Below are 15470 nucleotides of genomic sequence, written 5' to 3' on the forward strand. Positions count from 1 at the left end.
ATGACAATGAACGATCTCTTTTAACGTTAACTCTGCTATATGTTTAATTACTCTTCAAGTTTAGCTTACTCGACATCACCGATCAACTCTTTCTTTTTCTCTTACAAAGATTTACACGTACGTATGTATGTGTACGTATTTGGACATGTGTGTGTGTGTGTGTGTTAGTTCGAAGTCTCGAACGAATCGGGAAGTCGAGCGACGAGGACGAGCGTAATCGATGCTTTTGATCTACTGAGAACTCGAAAGGGCGAACGAAGCTGTTAACCGTATCACAAAGGGTCGCCCTACTCCCTCATCGTCCTTCTCCCTTCGTCCATCTCCTCCTCATCCACCCCCGTTTAAAGCCACGTCGCTCCAGTACGCGAAAGTACCATGAGCCACCTACCTAGTGCACCTCCTAGCGATCGGATTGGGGCTCATTGAATTTTAAAATATCAAATAGGGTTAACGCAGACATCAGAGAAGGCGAAGTACTCCTTTCGGAAAGAGCTTCGGCTTTTTACCAAGTTCTCTCTTTCTTTCTTTCTTCTTTTACACTACCCACACTCCCCCATTCAACTCATTTTTCATCCTTTGAGTATGAAAAATTTTCTATAACGATCCTTACCGCAGAGGAGCCACGTTTCTTTCTTTTTTTTTTTCTTTTTTTTTTTTATATCTCTTCTTCTCATCACGATGATACTCAATGCTATCTTCTCGTCAAGATGATGATCCCTTCAAATCGTTTCATAATTAATTAGAAAACTTTCATTTCGTTATAACCGTTCGTTCTCGTACGACAAAAAACAAAATCCAATTTTTCGGAATAATAAATGAATCAATTGTAAATATGTGTTGTTGTAAAATTTTAGTGAAAGAAAAGAATCATGTTATGGTGTTCTATAATATTCTCAACAAAAACTATCTCGTAAAATTGTATCGGGATTAAAACGTTGATAACCACGTTGTCCTAATTTGGGCGACAGCTAAGGCCACGTAATCTGTAATTCTGTTGATCCTTTTTTTGTCATCCAACGATCCACGAAATAAAAGCAAGAATTGCAGGAATATAAAAATAAAAGTTATTAGAATTTATGCAAAAAAAATTAATCACACACACACATATTATAATATTTTATAGATATTTTGATCAAGATAATCTCATCAAATGTCGTATAATTAATTAAAAAATTGTAATCGCGTCGTTGAATAAAAAAAAGCTAACAATGTATAAAAATGAAACATAACAAATGTACGATATAAAAGAGGGAAATATAAAACGCGAAAAAGATTTAGATGAAAGAAAGAAGTCACGTTATGGGAGGATTTAACGACCCTACAAAAGACACATATCGTTAGGGTAGGTCCTTCGTTTGGGATCTTTTTCCGGTCAACGATGAACCTTAGGGGTTGGCCTAATTCGTCATAACGTTTTTGTATCCCGTTTTGACGGGTGGAGTTAATACTACTCGTAGAAAATCCAAGGACGTGACCTTTGACCGATGTTCCTATCCCACATATACCGAAGAAAAATCCTAAGAGGAAGTCTGACGTTCAGAGAAAAGGTTTCCTTCCTTTCTCGAACCGGTGAATGAAATAACGATAGAAACAAGGTTAAAGATTTAGAAGTGGAAGGGGGATTGGAAAGGGAGAATGGGTAGGGCTGTGGTGGTGTGGTTAGAGAATTTTATGACGCGATTAAATGTGTCGAACGCTAATTGCTTTTTTTACGGGCACCGGGGCGCACCGAAAAAAAAAAAACAAAAAAAGCATAACCAACGACAACAACAACCAAAAAATCCGATCGAATGTTCACGTTCGTATCGGCATGGTCGCGTTCCTCGAGTTCTCGCGCGTGTCATGTCGAATCGATCGTAAAAAGCGCACCGGTTTAAGCAACCGAGAAAACCAACACGCGCGCTAGCTTCGTAAATGTACCGTGTTGTCTCTTTTTTGGAGCTCAGAATTCGGAAAGGAAAGAAAAAAAAAAGAGCAAAAAGATCAAATCTGCGGCATTCGATATTATTGGTTTCGAAATATTAATAAATTCGGGGATGTGTTCCGTGTGACTTTTTTCTTCTTCTTCTTCTTCTTTTTTATTTTTTTCATTCGTCCGTGAACTCGAATCTACTTTGTCTTTAATCTCCGAAGTTGTGTGTTGTTTAATGGGGGGAGGGGGAGAGAGAGGGCCTTATTAATATTCCTCAATTTTTAGATTTTTATCCTTTATTTTTATCGACATTGTGTATAGTTAATGAAAGATTTCAAATTCGTTATAGGGTTTTATTAGTTTCAAGTTTCTAACGATGGTACTTTTATTATCCCAGGAAAGAAGAAAGTATCTTAAACGTTCCGAAATCTGAATTTTTATTGCTATAGTTGAAGAAAATTATTTCTCTTTTTATGACCGATCGGGACCGGTTTTTTTGAGCCCGGCCAACAGTGGCAACGCCATTTTTTGTTCTTCAAACACGAACGGGTAATTAGAGATACGTTAATTTAGTATCTTCCGTGTCGTAGATAACACATCCATCCAACCGTCCATCCATCCGTCCATCCGTGTATGTGTATGTGTGTGTGTGCATGTGTGTGGAAATTGGCAGAGTGTGGAGAATGCGGAGGTATTTCCGGCAATTGGCGGATAATTGGGCCGAGTCATGCGAGGATCCAACGTTCGCCCTTTAATCGGCCGCTCATTTTCGTTCGAGTAAACGAGAACTCAGAAGTGTTTCAAACATTCGTGTAAGTCTTCCGAATGTATCCTCACGATGCTCACTTATTTATCTGATCTTTCGATCATCCCTGAAACATAATCTCGATTAAAACGGACACGACGTTAATTAATTAAAAGAAGAAAAATTTAACCCTCAAAACACAATATTTTATATAATATATATACTAATTTTTTTATTTCCACCGAAAAGCCTGAAATAATTATGCAATTATAAGATGAAAATGTACGGAGAGTACTGTGAATATAAAAGAAACAAAAAGCAGTAGTAAAGTTTTACAACATAAATTTCAATTCATTTTAGATTTGAAAGGAGAAGAAGAAGAAGAAGAAGAAGAATAAGGTTTGAAACGTATTGTTCATCTTTAATTTCTTAACCGTAGTTTCAATACAAATTTCGAAGCTCGGAAAACTTTCGACCTCGAAGGAATTCCATTCGTAAAGGGTTGCGACCTTGAAGGTGAAAGTAACCAACCAACGAGCCGCCCACCCACCCTTAAGCACGAGTTCACCCGGGCGACCCTTTTCCAAGCGGCTCAACGTAACTCTCGCGTATCTCTGCTATTTCCTACTCGACGAATTGTCGAGAGACAAAAGACCCACGAAAGAAAGAGAAAGAAAAAAAGAAACAAAGAAACAAGGGCTAAGAAATTAAAAAAGAAAAAAAGAAAAAAAGAAAAAAAAAAAGAAAGAAAGAAGCAAGGAAGGAAAGAAAGAAAGAAAGAAAGAATAAGGAAGGAAGGAAGGAAGGAAGGAAGGAACTGTTAGAACGTTCTTGAGTTTCTCGTTAAAGGATTTTCAAAAAAGGGAAGAAGAAAAAACCGAATAAGAAGAAGAAGAATAATAAGAAGAAAAAAAGGAGAAGGAGGAAAAAGGGGGAGGAAGAGGGTGGTCGAAGTAAGGAGGTTAGGTGTCCAACGGTGGCGTCCTCTGGCGAGCTTTCCACCAATCGATACGTGGGTTCGAGGGTAGACGTATCTTCGAGATGGGGGATTAGGGTGCGGCGACGTTGCACGACGGCCCGGAGAGACCAAGAAGAGGAGAAGGTGGTATACTGGTAGGAGGATTCCTAGTAGCAGGACGAACGGGGGTTTAAAGATAGAAAGAGAGAGAACCATCGTGGATCGTGGAGGGTGCAAAAGAGGGTCGATTCAGCGCTGGACCAAGGTCCACTCTCACTTCTGCCGGCGCAGAACGAGAGAAGACGTAGACGAGTTGGTGGAGAGACTGAACAGGGGCTTGCGAGGGGTTTAGGGGAATCTAAGGGAAGAAAGGAGAGTAGTAGTAACCTGGGTGGGGAGAAAAGCACCGGAAGAGGGAACGAGAGGGGATGAAAAGGAACCAAGGGAGGACAAGAGTGAGAGCGAATCGAGAGCGAGAGTGAGATTGGCCTGCCGGGTGAGCCCAACGGGGTGAGACGCTAAAGGGTTCTCATACCCTCATCCTCATCCTCACCCCTCCACTCTCTCCCTCTCTCTCTCTTTCTCTCTCTCTTTCAATTCCTCTTTTCTACTCTCTCTCTCTCTTTCTATCCTTCACCCGGAGAAAGTGAACAGTGGTGATCAACTTCACTTTCATCTCAAAATTCATAGACTTAACACGGTTTTTATTTTTATTCATAAATTTTTCATCATTTTTGCTTGGTTTATTGGAATTAAATTTGAAATAAGTCTGTCTGCTTGGGATGAGAATTTTGTATGATATACTTTACTTTGTAACTCGCGAACAAACGAGATTATTTTTCTTTTTTTCTTTTTTTTTTCCCTAGATCATTTCTGGTCACGCTAGTATATTGGTTAGAACAGTAATCCTATAACATTTTCTAATTTCCGAGGTGGCTCATTTCAAGTTGGCTCAATAATACGTAGAACATAGTAATTGCGTGTAGCAGGATGGTCGAAAAGCACGCAATTATGTTGTTCGGGTTATGCATGTAACTATCAACGATAGTAATCTGTAAGGTGTAATATTACACAACCCCGTCATTTTCGCGCTTTATGTCGCGAAATCGTATCTTCTACTACAACCCAAGCCCTATTTTCACCTTCCATCTCTATTTCTACTTTAACACGTTTTATATGGTAGTCTCATTATTCGCGAGTTCACGATCTACTTTTTTTTTAATTAGAAAAGTTTATTCGCAAATTACGCAATAGTCTAGTCAAAGTATTATTTATACCAACTAATTTTTGTTTTATTTTCTTTTTTTCAACAATTAAATTCATTATTTTATCGTTCGAACGAGAAACGTTCGAAAGTATGGAAAATGTTTTTTCTTTTATTTAAATTTTTCATTTAATTTTACGAAATAGAGGATTTACGGTTTGTGTTAGAGATAATATTTTTTCGGCAACCTGAACCACGTGAATAGTTGAAACTTGGAACAAAGTAGCATCCATCTATCCATTGGTAGAATACGCAGACACGCATACACGCGCACGCACACATAGGGTGAAAGATGAGAAAAAGAAAGAAAAAGTGAAGAAGAGTGGAAGAAGATGAATAAAGGAAGTAAAGATGAAGAAGAAGAAAAAGAAGAAGAAGAAGAAGAAAGGAATAAAGAGAGCTCTATTAGAGCTCGAAGAAAAACAAAGCGTCGGCAAAAAACATGGATAGGCGGGTCCCCTTTAAGTAACTCCCGTGGAAAGTCACTCGACGAGTATTGTCTACTCTACTACGTGAGTCGGCCTTTCCTCTTTCCCCTCTTCCTCCTCCTCCTCCTCCTCCTCCTCCTCGTTCTACTCTCTGCCACTGGAAATTATAATTAAGAAGAACGGGGGGTTTGAAAATTTGGAATCATCGTGATCTTCTTCAAGCCAACGAAGATTTTGCTTTTAAAGTAGAAAATAAACGGAAACTCTGACGCTTTTGGGATTTCAATTAATTAAAAATAATAGCCGAGGTCATCAATATAATTCTATCGCTAAAATGAATCTAAAAAAAACGATTCTTTAAAATTAAATAAATATCTCTACCATTGTTATTTTTATGTAAAATTGTATATAAATGTTTCAATAGTTAAACTTATTTTCAAGAATCTAGACAAATTCCTAAAAAAAATTTATTAGGAAAAATTAATCTTATAAAAAATTATGTATAAATAACTATCACTAATTATTTTCGTACGAACTCATATATAATTGTTCAAAACATTGAATCTACTTGTAAAAGTTAAAACGTATTCGTCGAATATAGTTGATCGAGAAGAGAACAATTTATTTCAACGACGTTACGCGAATGGTCTTCTTTTTCCTGAAGGAAGAAAAAAAGAAAAAAAGGAAAAAAGAAAAAAGAAAGAAGAGAAAAAAAAGAAAGAAATAAATAAATAAATAAAAAAGAAGAAAGAAGGGAGATAAAGGGGAGGGGAGGGGGAAAAGGAATTTTATTGAGGTAACGTATTTCGCATGGTACGTAATATGTGTAGAACGAAAGCGTAGGAATCGAAAGGAGGGGAAAGCATCGGAGAGATTGGAAAAAGACGAGCATGCAAATGGACCGGCCGCTTGAATTTTCTCCAAGCGTTTCAGCTCTACCTATATCTTTTAAAAGTGTGAGTTAGAGAAGAGTGCGTAACTGTGTGAGCTTGCTTACGCGAGTGTATTTGTAAATACGGGGTTGCGCGGGCACGTTTCCTCCTACGTACTCGTTTACGAGCGCATGTAGAGGCGTATTCGAAGAGACGAACCGTCCATCCTTCCAACCTGAAACGAAACTAAGGGAAATTGACCGGTGCACAGTGGTTCTCCAACCTTTCTTCACCACACACACGTGTACGCACACAAAATTCCTTTTCTTTTCTAATTATTCTTTCCTTTTGTTTGTTAGAATCGTAGAAAAAATTTTTGCCAACAAAATTGAAAATCATCGAGTACAACTGACACATTTTTTTTTCATTGATTTGTCATTCGGTCGTAAAGTTGATATTTTTAGGAATAAAAAGGGAAAAAGGGTTAATCCGAAAATGTAAGAGAATCGATGGAACGAGAATAGCAATTTTCGTAATTTAAAAAAAAAGAAAAAAGGAGCCAATTAACTTAATGGATTTGACGATATTTTTTTTTGCGAGCACGTACACTCAACGCTAAGGCTTTTCCACCACGTGCGGGAAAAGACATTATACCGAGGAATGGCTCGTAAAAGAGTAACAGGGAAAATTGAATTGTTTTCGGTGTCGTTTATACGCTATTTCTTGCCTTGTTCAAATAATCATCCTTCTCATCCCATCAAATCACTTGTCCTCTACTCTTATGACCTATCAACAAAAATTCCAAATACTTCAAACATCTTAACAGTTCGGGAATTCTTATAAAAAAGTACAACAAATTCCAACGCCTAAAAGCCTTAAAGACAAATTCATCATTTTTCCAAGATCTTCCGCGGAATCGAATTTTCAGTGAAAGTAGAAAAATATCTCGGTTCGTCTAGTTGGAATAGAATAAAAAAAAAAAAAGAAGAAAAAAGAAGAAAAAAGGAAAAAGAAATGGAGGATCGATAGATCGAGGGATAAAAAAAAAATGAAGAAGAAAAAGTAGGAGGAGAGAGAGGAACGTAGAGCCTAAAACGGGTTTCCTTCAGGAAAGACGGATGCAAAAGGCGAAATACAGCGAGAGGGGTTGGCCAGCTAAGTGAGAGCAAGAGAGAAAGCGAAGAAGAAAGAGATGGTTGAGAAGGAGACGGAGGTGGTAAGGTTGGGTAGAGAGAAAGAAGAAGAGAGGGGTTGGAGGGTGGAGGGCGGGAAGGTGGTGGAGGTGGCGGAAAAGAGAGAGGAGTCAGTTGTAGGAGGGTTGATATCGGCGAGAAGGTGAGCTTTGGAACGCAATGTCCGGCCTGGTCCAGCCGTCGGAGATGCGAGTATTGATCTAGGCTCAGACCCAACCACCCTTTTCCCCCCTCCTCGGCCACCTCCGACCACCTCCTTCGTCTCCTTCGTCTCCTTCGTCTCCAGCTCAGTTCGCGAAAGCCACCCCTGCTTGTTCCTAGGGGGTCGCCTCAGCCAAGAAGAGAGAAGGGATGCTCGATGCACGAGCTAAGAGCAACCAACAGGGACAGCAAAGTATTGACTAGAATGAGACCAAATCCTACTTGCTAGAGCAAGAAAGACGGTTCAATGAGGGTGGGCTACGAGGGAGGAAGGAGAGAAGAACGAGGGAGAAGAGAAGAGAAGAGGGTCGAAGGCGGAGGACCTCGAAGTCCGGCTTTTCGAGCTGCCCCTTCAGCTACGCACGTTCACTCTCACCTCCGGTCTCCTCCTCTTACATTAGACACGCTGCAGTGGTTCTCATTTGCTAACTCTAACTCTTCCTAAGAGTTTTACTTCTACACTTTTGAAAATGTGTATTTTCTTTAACTTTTTTTTTCTTGACAAATTTATTTATTTTAATCTACGGAAGATTTAATTTAATTAAACGTTAGGTACTGTTACTGTTTCTTTTGTAATTTTGTTGGAATTTTTTGGGATGTACGAATAGTTGGATGGATTTTTTATCGATTGTGAAAAGAGGGTTAACCGAAATTGGAAACAGCCACACCCTAAGGTTAGAAATATCAAGAATTTTGTAAAATCGTTAGATTTTGAAAGTAACAATGTTTGGAGGGATATTTAATGGGGATGGATTATCGTATGTTAAAAGTAAAGTAGAGGTGGTACCGATGATAACGTACGTACGAACTTACTCGAAATCTCGAATAAATTTAGTCTCTCGTTGGAATTGTGTAGGTTCTTGCACTGCGCCCGTGCTCACTCGAAGATTAGTATTAATTTATAGCTCTGCATGATACGACAGAAAGGTAGTACGATAGGGACGCGCCGGGTCCACAAGGAAACGAATTCTAAGTGAAAATTTCTGATTCCTTTTCATATCATACCGTTTCCTCGATTAATATTATTTTTAATCTTTTATTAGACAATTTGAGAAAAAAAAAACTGATATTAATGATTATTATTTTCAAATGAAAAATATTTAATATTGAAAATAAAATCTTTTCTTTTCATTATGGTAAAAGAAACTAGGTGTCATAAATATGAACTCGGTAATTTCTTTTCCTTGTTTTTCTTTTCCTTCCTCTCGCCCAGCACGATTTTTTTTTTTATTAACTCTCGTGGAGGCTTAAGATGCGGTCTTTGGTATGACGGAAGCTGGTCCTGAAGACTTTTATCGTCCTTATGGCGTTATCTTATTAAGCGTGTAACGGAGGACCAAGGGATGTTAGCTGAATGGTCGCGACCGCGTGCGACAAGGAAGAAAAATGAACAGGAGACGAGAACCTACCCCACGGTCCATCGGTCATCACCCAAAACCATCCTATTTTTCTCTTCCCTAACTCTATTCGTCTTCTTTTTACCCCGAGCATCGTTTTTACTCTCTTTTTCTTCGTGCACGTTTCTTATATCGTCCCTTTAATGAATTTGTCTGAACTATTATTTATCCTATTTTATACGTTATAATTTTTTTTATATGAGATAAATATAATTTTCTCTCTACTGCACAAAATTAAAATTTTTATATGAAAGATACATTGGATTTTTAATCAAAATTTCATTTCATTTTATTTCATTAATCACAGGATTATAATATTATTTGATGAAGAATTTTAATAGCCTGAAATTAAAATTTATATCGAAAATATATCAACTTTTGTAATAAAATTTCATTGAATTTAATTTATAGTCCAACTATAAACAAAATTTTAATTAAATAATATTTAATAAAACAATGTGCGTTATAATTGCGTTTGAATTAAAATTAATAAAAAAAAATATATATATATATATCAACTTTAAATAATAAAATAAAATAAAGAATTATTAATATTGAATGAAACAAAACTTGAACGTTCGATTAAAATTGGATATAAAAATGATACGAACACACAATAATAAAAATGAGATATCAATTTAGGATAATGGTAAAAGGTGGGATGGTAAGTTTGGTATTGGAGAGGTATGGGAGGTATGGTAGATAGGTGGGTGCTAGAGATATATAAAATGCAATGAAAACGAGAAGTGAAATTGAAATCGGTCTCTCGACCTCTCGACCTCGAGTCGAGGAGGACGATCTCTCTTTGGAAGCTCGCGAGGGACTCCGGGCAAAGGAACCCTGCGACCCAGTCCCGAAGACTTTGACCCACATCATATCGCTCGTTTTTGCCTTTACCTTCTCCTTCTAAGTTTCTTCCCTCTCGAGACTATTATCTTAATCCCATACCTCCTCTTTAAGGGTCGTCTTCTTCGAATTCACTCGGCTTATGTTGCCCGTTAAACACATTTTCGATTCTTCGTTCGACGAGTAATTCGATCAATCGAATCTAAACAACACTTTCCTTTTCCGTCAATTTTAACGAAAATACCAAAAATTTCATTTTTATTTTTCATCCTTCTAACGAAACTTCGACTATCCTTGATGCGTGCATTGGAAAAAGAGAAAGAAGAACAAAAAAAATGAAAAAAGGTTAGCTATGCAATTCAGTAAATCGTAAACTTGTTCCTAGAGTATCTATGAAAATGGAAAATAATCTGATCGATATAAAAGTGATATAAAATCCTGCATAAAAAATCGACTTCATCGATGGGGATAAAACTTCGAAAAGCTCGTGTAAAATCGCAACTTCAGTCGACGATGGGCCCTCGTAATACAATGCTACGGTTTTCGAGAGGTACTTGGAAAAGTTATGCGATGCATAAATCTTTCGGACTTCGTCCTAACTTTCTTTTTCCCTCGTCAACTTGTCGAGAAAAAGTTGCATTTTTTAGCATAACGCAATCAACGACAGCATTGATCGGATCGAAATACACGAATTGTGTTCTTGCGATAGACGATCGGAAAAAAAAGTGTTCTTACGGTAAGTGACCTTACAAAACAATGAAGGAGAATAGAATATTCATTAAACACGAAGTTAAATTTATTCAACAACTCGCTGAAATCTGATTTGGTTCGCGAACCGCAGATTGGGATTGTAGATGGAGGAAAGGTTTCAGGAAGGAGAGCGGTATCGTTTCAGGTTCGTGAATTGGGCTCAACGTTGGACCACCAGCGGTTCACCGTAGGCGCGTTACGGTCTCGCACACTGACCGACATTCCTGCGGTTGGAAAGGAATGTCGGTATACCGACAAAAGCCCCTAAGCTTGACCTGGTGTTAGATTAAAAGTCTTACTACACGTGTATCTAAGAAGAAGACTAACAAGGATAATTAAAAAGTCAATAAGATAAAATATATTTTGGTGTCAAATAGGATGTGACAAGTGCTTTTGTAAAGGTAGATTATGTTATCTCAAACTTTCCAGTCACTTTCCCAACGTCCTCAAAGATTTCCACTAATTTTGACACTTCGTAGGACATCGGCAAACAAGAAACAACTCACTGTTCACTGATTTTCTATAGTACCAGTGATTTTCATAGTTCAACAATAATTGTTGATATTATTATTATCAAAATAATATCCAATTAGCATCACCAAATCTAATTCATAAACACTCAACAGTACACCCAATTCATAAAACAAATTTCAATTAAATCGGTTACAACAATTAACCTCGTTCTTTTGATTGTTTCAGGGTCTGAACATTAACCAATCATAAATCTATTGACCATGCTCGAGAATCCAGGTGAGGGGAAGAAGAAAGAAAAAGAAGAGGATGAGAAGAAAACGTTATCCTTGGATCGTTTCCTTCCTGACCTTACCTCGTTTCGCTAATTCGTTAACGACCTTGCACGAGCTTCGAACTGGGTTGGGTTGGAGGGGAAGGGTTTGGGCCTGGCCGACTCCTGGTCCCGTATTATCTTAGCAGTTGGTTTAAACACTCCTTGCTCGCGGGTCAGAGAAAACAACACGATTATAAGTTTAAGGTAGCCAAGTGAACTGAACAGAACCAAACGTAACCGATCAAGAGAGCGGTACTCGACTTCTCGTAAAATTATCCGTAATAAAAGCATGATTTACGTTCACGTTCTTGAAAAGCGGATCGTTCAAACGTTCTTCTGCTCCTTTCATTTTGTTATTTTTTTCCTCTTCTTCGTTTCGTCGATCGAAAATGACGAGGTCAACGATGACGACAACAACTACGACGACGACGACGACGACGACGGCGGCAAATTCCCTCGGGAGGAACTCTGACCTTTCGATGAGATAAAAGAAAAAAAAATGAATATTGAAAACAAAAAAGTTGTTTAAAGGTTAAAATCTTTTTCTAACGCGCATCTACGAATATGAACTATCTTCTAATTAGGCTTCATAATATGATTTATCTTCGTTAATTATTATTGATTGGTAATTTTGTTATTGCAATGAAACGTTCTGCATGCTCTAATTTTATTCAGACGCTTTTCCGTTTGTTTATCGTTTACTATAAAACCATTAACCATTTGAATCATTTGATATCCAGGGTTCTTCGGACAATTATTTGACTTATAAATTATATTATGACTATCTTAAGTCGCGATACTGCATTACTTCATATAAATCTAATTAAATATAATTAATGAATCTAATTCACGCTAAAATATTTATATTTCTTAACTAAACTCTACCAGGAAAATTAAATCTAATTATTCAGTCAGTTATCTAGGCATTTAAATATAACACCATTAGATTAAAACATGAACTAGCAATCACAATCTAGAATGAAAGTATTATTATCTAAAAATTCCATTATCCGAACAGTTACGTTTCCTAATTAATTTAATTTTACTGTTGATAGATCCGTAATATTTTTTTCGAAGATCAAAGTATACGAACGAACGCGTCTTTCGAATCTCGTAACTTTGGATTAACGCGTTTCTCATAAACGTGAAACGTCCGTGAAGTAAAAAGCTATTTCATTTCACAAGTATATTTTTTCTTATATTTTTTTTCTTCCTTTTTTTTTCTTTTTCTTCTTCTTCTTCTTCTTTCGTATTTCTCGATACGGAAGGGGAATTTCGAATGGTGGTGCTCGTAAACTTTTGTGAGACGCGTATGACGTAAGCGTAAAGTAGAACGCGCGGCTTCCATAAGTCGTAAAAAGGGCCTATAAAATTGTACGCCTCCCCCGTTCGAAACGAGTCCACAGCAATTTCATATATTTACGAGAATCCTCCCGAGTCATGAAACTAACATTAGAATATATCCTTTCAACCCCCCCACCACCATCTCCTCCGCCTTCTCCTCCTCCTCCTCCTCCCGGTCCTCCCCCTGCTTCTCTTCCCATCCCTCTTCTCTTACACTTAAGCCGACGATATGCATGAGAAATCGGTTATTAACTATGCTAATTAATGATTCACTTTTAAACGATTCTCATCGATCAAACTTTCGTCGTATTTTAAATCGAAATCGAATATTTTGTGTTACTTGAGATATGTTTTATTTGATTTGATTTTATTTTTGTTTCTTTCTTTTAACGTCACGTGGGAAAATTATTTGATAGGAATGTGTCGGGATTGAGAAACGATTTGGTATTAATTTAATTGATACACGATCATTGAAATATACCAAAAATTTATTTACATAAAAACATGAATATAATACCTGTAATATTTCAACAGCTGTGTATTTTTTCAATATGGTCAAATACCCAACCAACTGGCGACGAGTCTTCAAAGTAATGGTATTGTCACGATATTTAAAGGTTAAACACACTTCCACGGTGAGCGAAACAACTCGTAAGAATCTAAATCTAGGGACTATATCAGAGAAAACTAAAAGAATAATTAAAAAAAAAAATGAACAGAAATAAAAGTAAACCAAAAGAATCAATCGATCGGCTTATGATCGAAACCAAAAAAAAAAATTATATATATTACTTAAACAAATATATTTTTGTTATAGAAAACAAAAAAGGCATCGTTCGCTCTTCTCTTCTTACAATTATAATTTAACTTTTTCTTTTTTTTTTCTTTCTTTCTTTCTTCGCAATTTTCTTCTCCTAATTTTATCTCGACTTTTTGAGAAACAAAATTTGCAGTAATCAAGAAGAAAAAAAATAAAAACAAGATCCGTCTATGGAATAGGATTTTTCTATACTTGCATTATTATTCTCCCATAAATAATAGCATAGCGTTGTTTTTTATTATTATTATTATTTTTTTTTTCCTTTTGTTTTATATTAAATCAGTCACGATATCTTCGATAATAATTGTTTGTTTGTTTGCTTGCTTGTTCGTATTTTTTTTTTCTTTCATTTTTTTTTCTTCCTTTTCTTCGCAATTATCATTCGTTACAATATTTACAGAAAACGTATACGTACAACTTAGGAAATATATAAGTGAAAAGGTACGATAGAACGATTAAATTATTACCATCGTCATACTTATCATTGGCAGTTATAATAATTTTTCATTCCGTGTCATCGTCATCATCATTGTTTTCATCATCATTATCATCATCGTCATCATTATCATCATCATGATCATCATCATCATCGTAGTCATCATCATTATCATTATAGTCGTCATCATTGTAATTTAATTTAGAGCTAAAGATCGTCGGGAATTTTGTTCGATTTCACAAATTCGCCGATTCCTAATCATTTTCTTCTTTTCTTTTTTTCTTTTGCCCAAATTTTGTTTCCTTCACCCTAAACTCATCACGAGAGCGAATTTCGAATCCTCCTAAATTTATCTACATATTATATATTGTTTATCTTTCTCTTTCTCTTCTTCTTTTTTTTTATACGATTTTTTTTATTTAAATCTCAATTTTCGTTGAAGATCTTTAATTTTTTTATTTGTATGCATTTATATATATATATATATATAAATATATATAATTATTAGATCATTATAATAAATATAAATATATATGTACGATGCGCTGTTAACACATTAAACGCCAACCAATTGCAACGAACTAGATTTTTCATTTTTTTATCCAAGCCGTATGGGTCATCGGTGACCGACACCCGTAAGTTTTTTTTACAACCGATAAATCATCGTGGCCCAAAACGAAAAGTATTGTACAAGAAAAGAAACGAAACTTGGCGCTTAACGCGTTAAATTGCGAGAAGAATTACATTCTTTCTCGATCGATTCAAAAATGAAAGTTTAAGAAAAAAAATAAGAAAAAAAAGTAATAAAATGTGGAGCTTGTTGTTCGCAAAAAGATACGAGAGGCGGAGCATAGTTTCCACAATTTCCATGGCATATCGTTTCACTTTCGCATATCAAATCGATTCGTCATCGATCTTACAAATGTATTTACGTGTGTACGTGTATATTTATGTTTATGATACGATCGAGATAGGATCGTTTAAAACGACGAACAGTACGAGCAAACGTTTAAAAACCACTAAGCCAATGACTTTTTCTTTTTTATTGAATACTTTTCTCCTTACCCTCACCACATCCCTTTTCACTCTCTCTCCCTCTCTCTCACACACACACACACTTATTAATTCTCGCGTACATGGTTTACAGCATAGAGAAAAAAATAAAAGTAACAACATTTATTTTTTCAAAAAACAACATAATAATAAAATAATAAAATAATAAAATACACAATTTTTTTATTTTGCACACGAAATCTCTTTTAATCCTTTCGTTTTTTTGCGACATTGCTAGTTTTGTTTTGTAGGATTATCGTCATTTTCTTTAGCTTACACAGATACAAACAGTGACGAATAGAAATAGACGGGCAGACAGAGAAAGAGATGATTGGAAAGATCCTTTTTTTTCTTTTCTTTCGTTTTTTGTCAGTGACGATACGAACGATATTATTTTCGTAGAAATTCATTTCGTATTAAAAGTTTGGACCTAGTTTATTATTATTAATATTATTATTATTATT

At 36.2% G+C, this 15470-nt stretch overlaps 1 long non-coding RNA gene across 1 annotated transcript; it reads left to right on the forward strand.

The window, feature by feature from the left end:
* Window positions 1-4004: 4004 nt before the first annotated feature.
* LOC122523636 lies at window positions 4005-11843 on the forward strand. The gene is made up of 2 exons (XR_006305342.1): window positions 4005-4125; window positions 11266-11843. It is a non-coding gene; the product is annotated as an uncharacterized LOC122523636 (long non-coding RNA).
* The last annotated feature ends 3627 nt before the right edge of the window (window positions 11844-15470 follow it).

The sequence above is a fragment of the Polistes fuscatus genome, unplaced genomic scaffold (genome assembly GCF_010416935.1).
Source record: "Polistes fuscatus isolate 324 unplaced genomic scaffold, CU_Pfus_HIC Scaffold6, whole genome shotgun sequence".
In the NCBI taxonomy this organism is placed as follows: domain Eukaryota; kingdom Metazoa; phylum Arthropoda; class Insecta; order Hymenoptera; family Vespidae; genus Polistes; species Polistes fuscatus.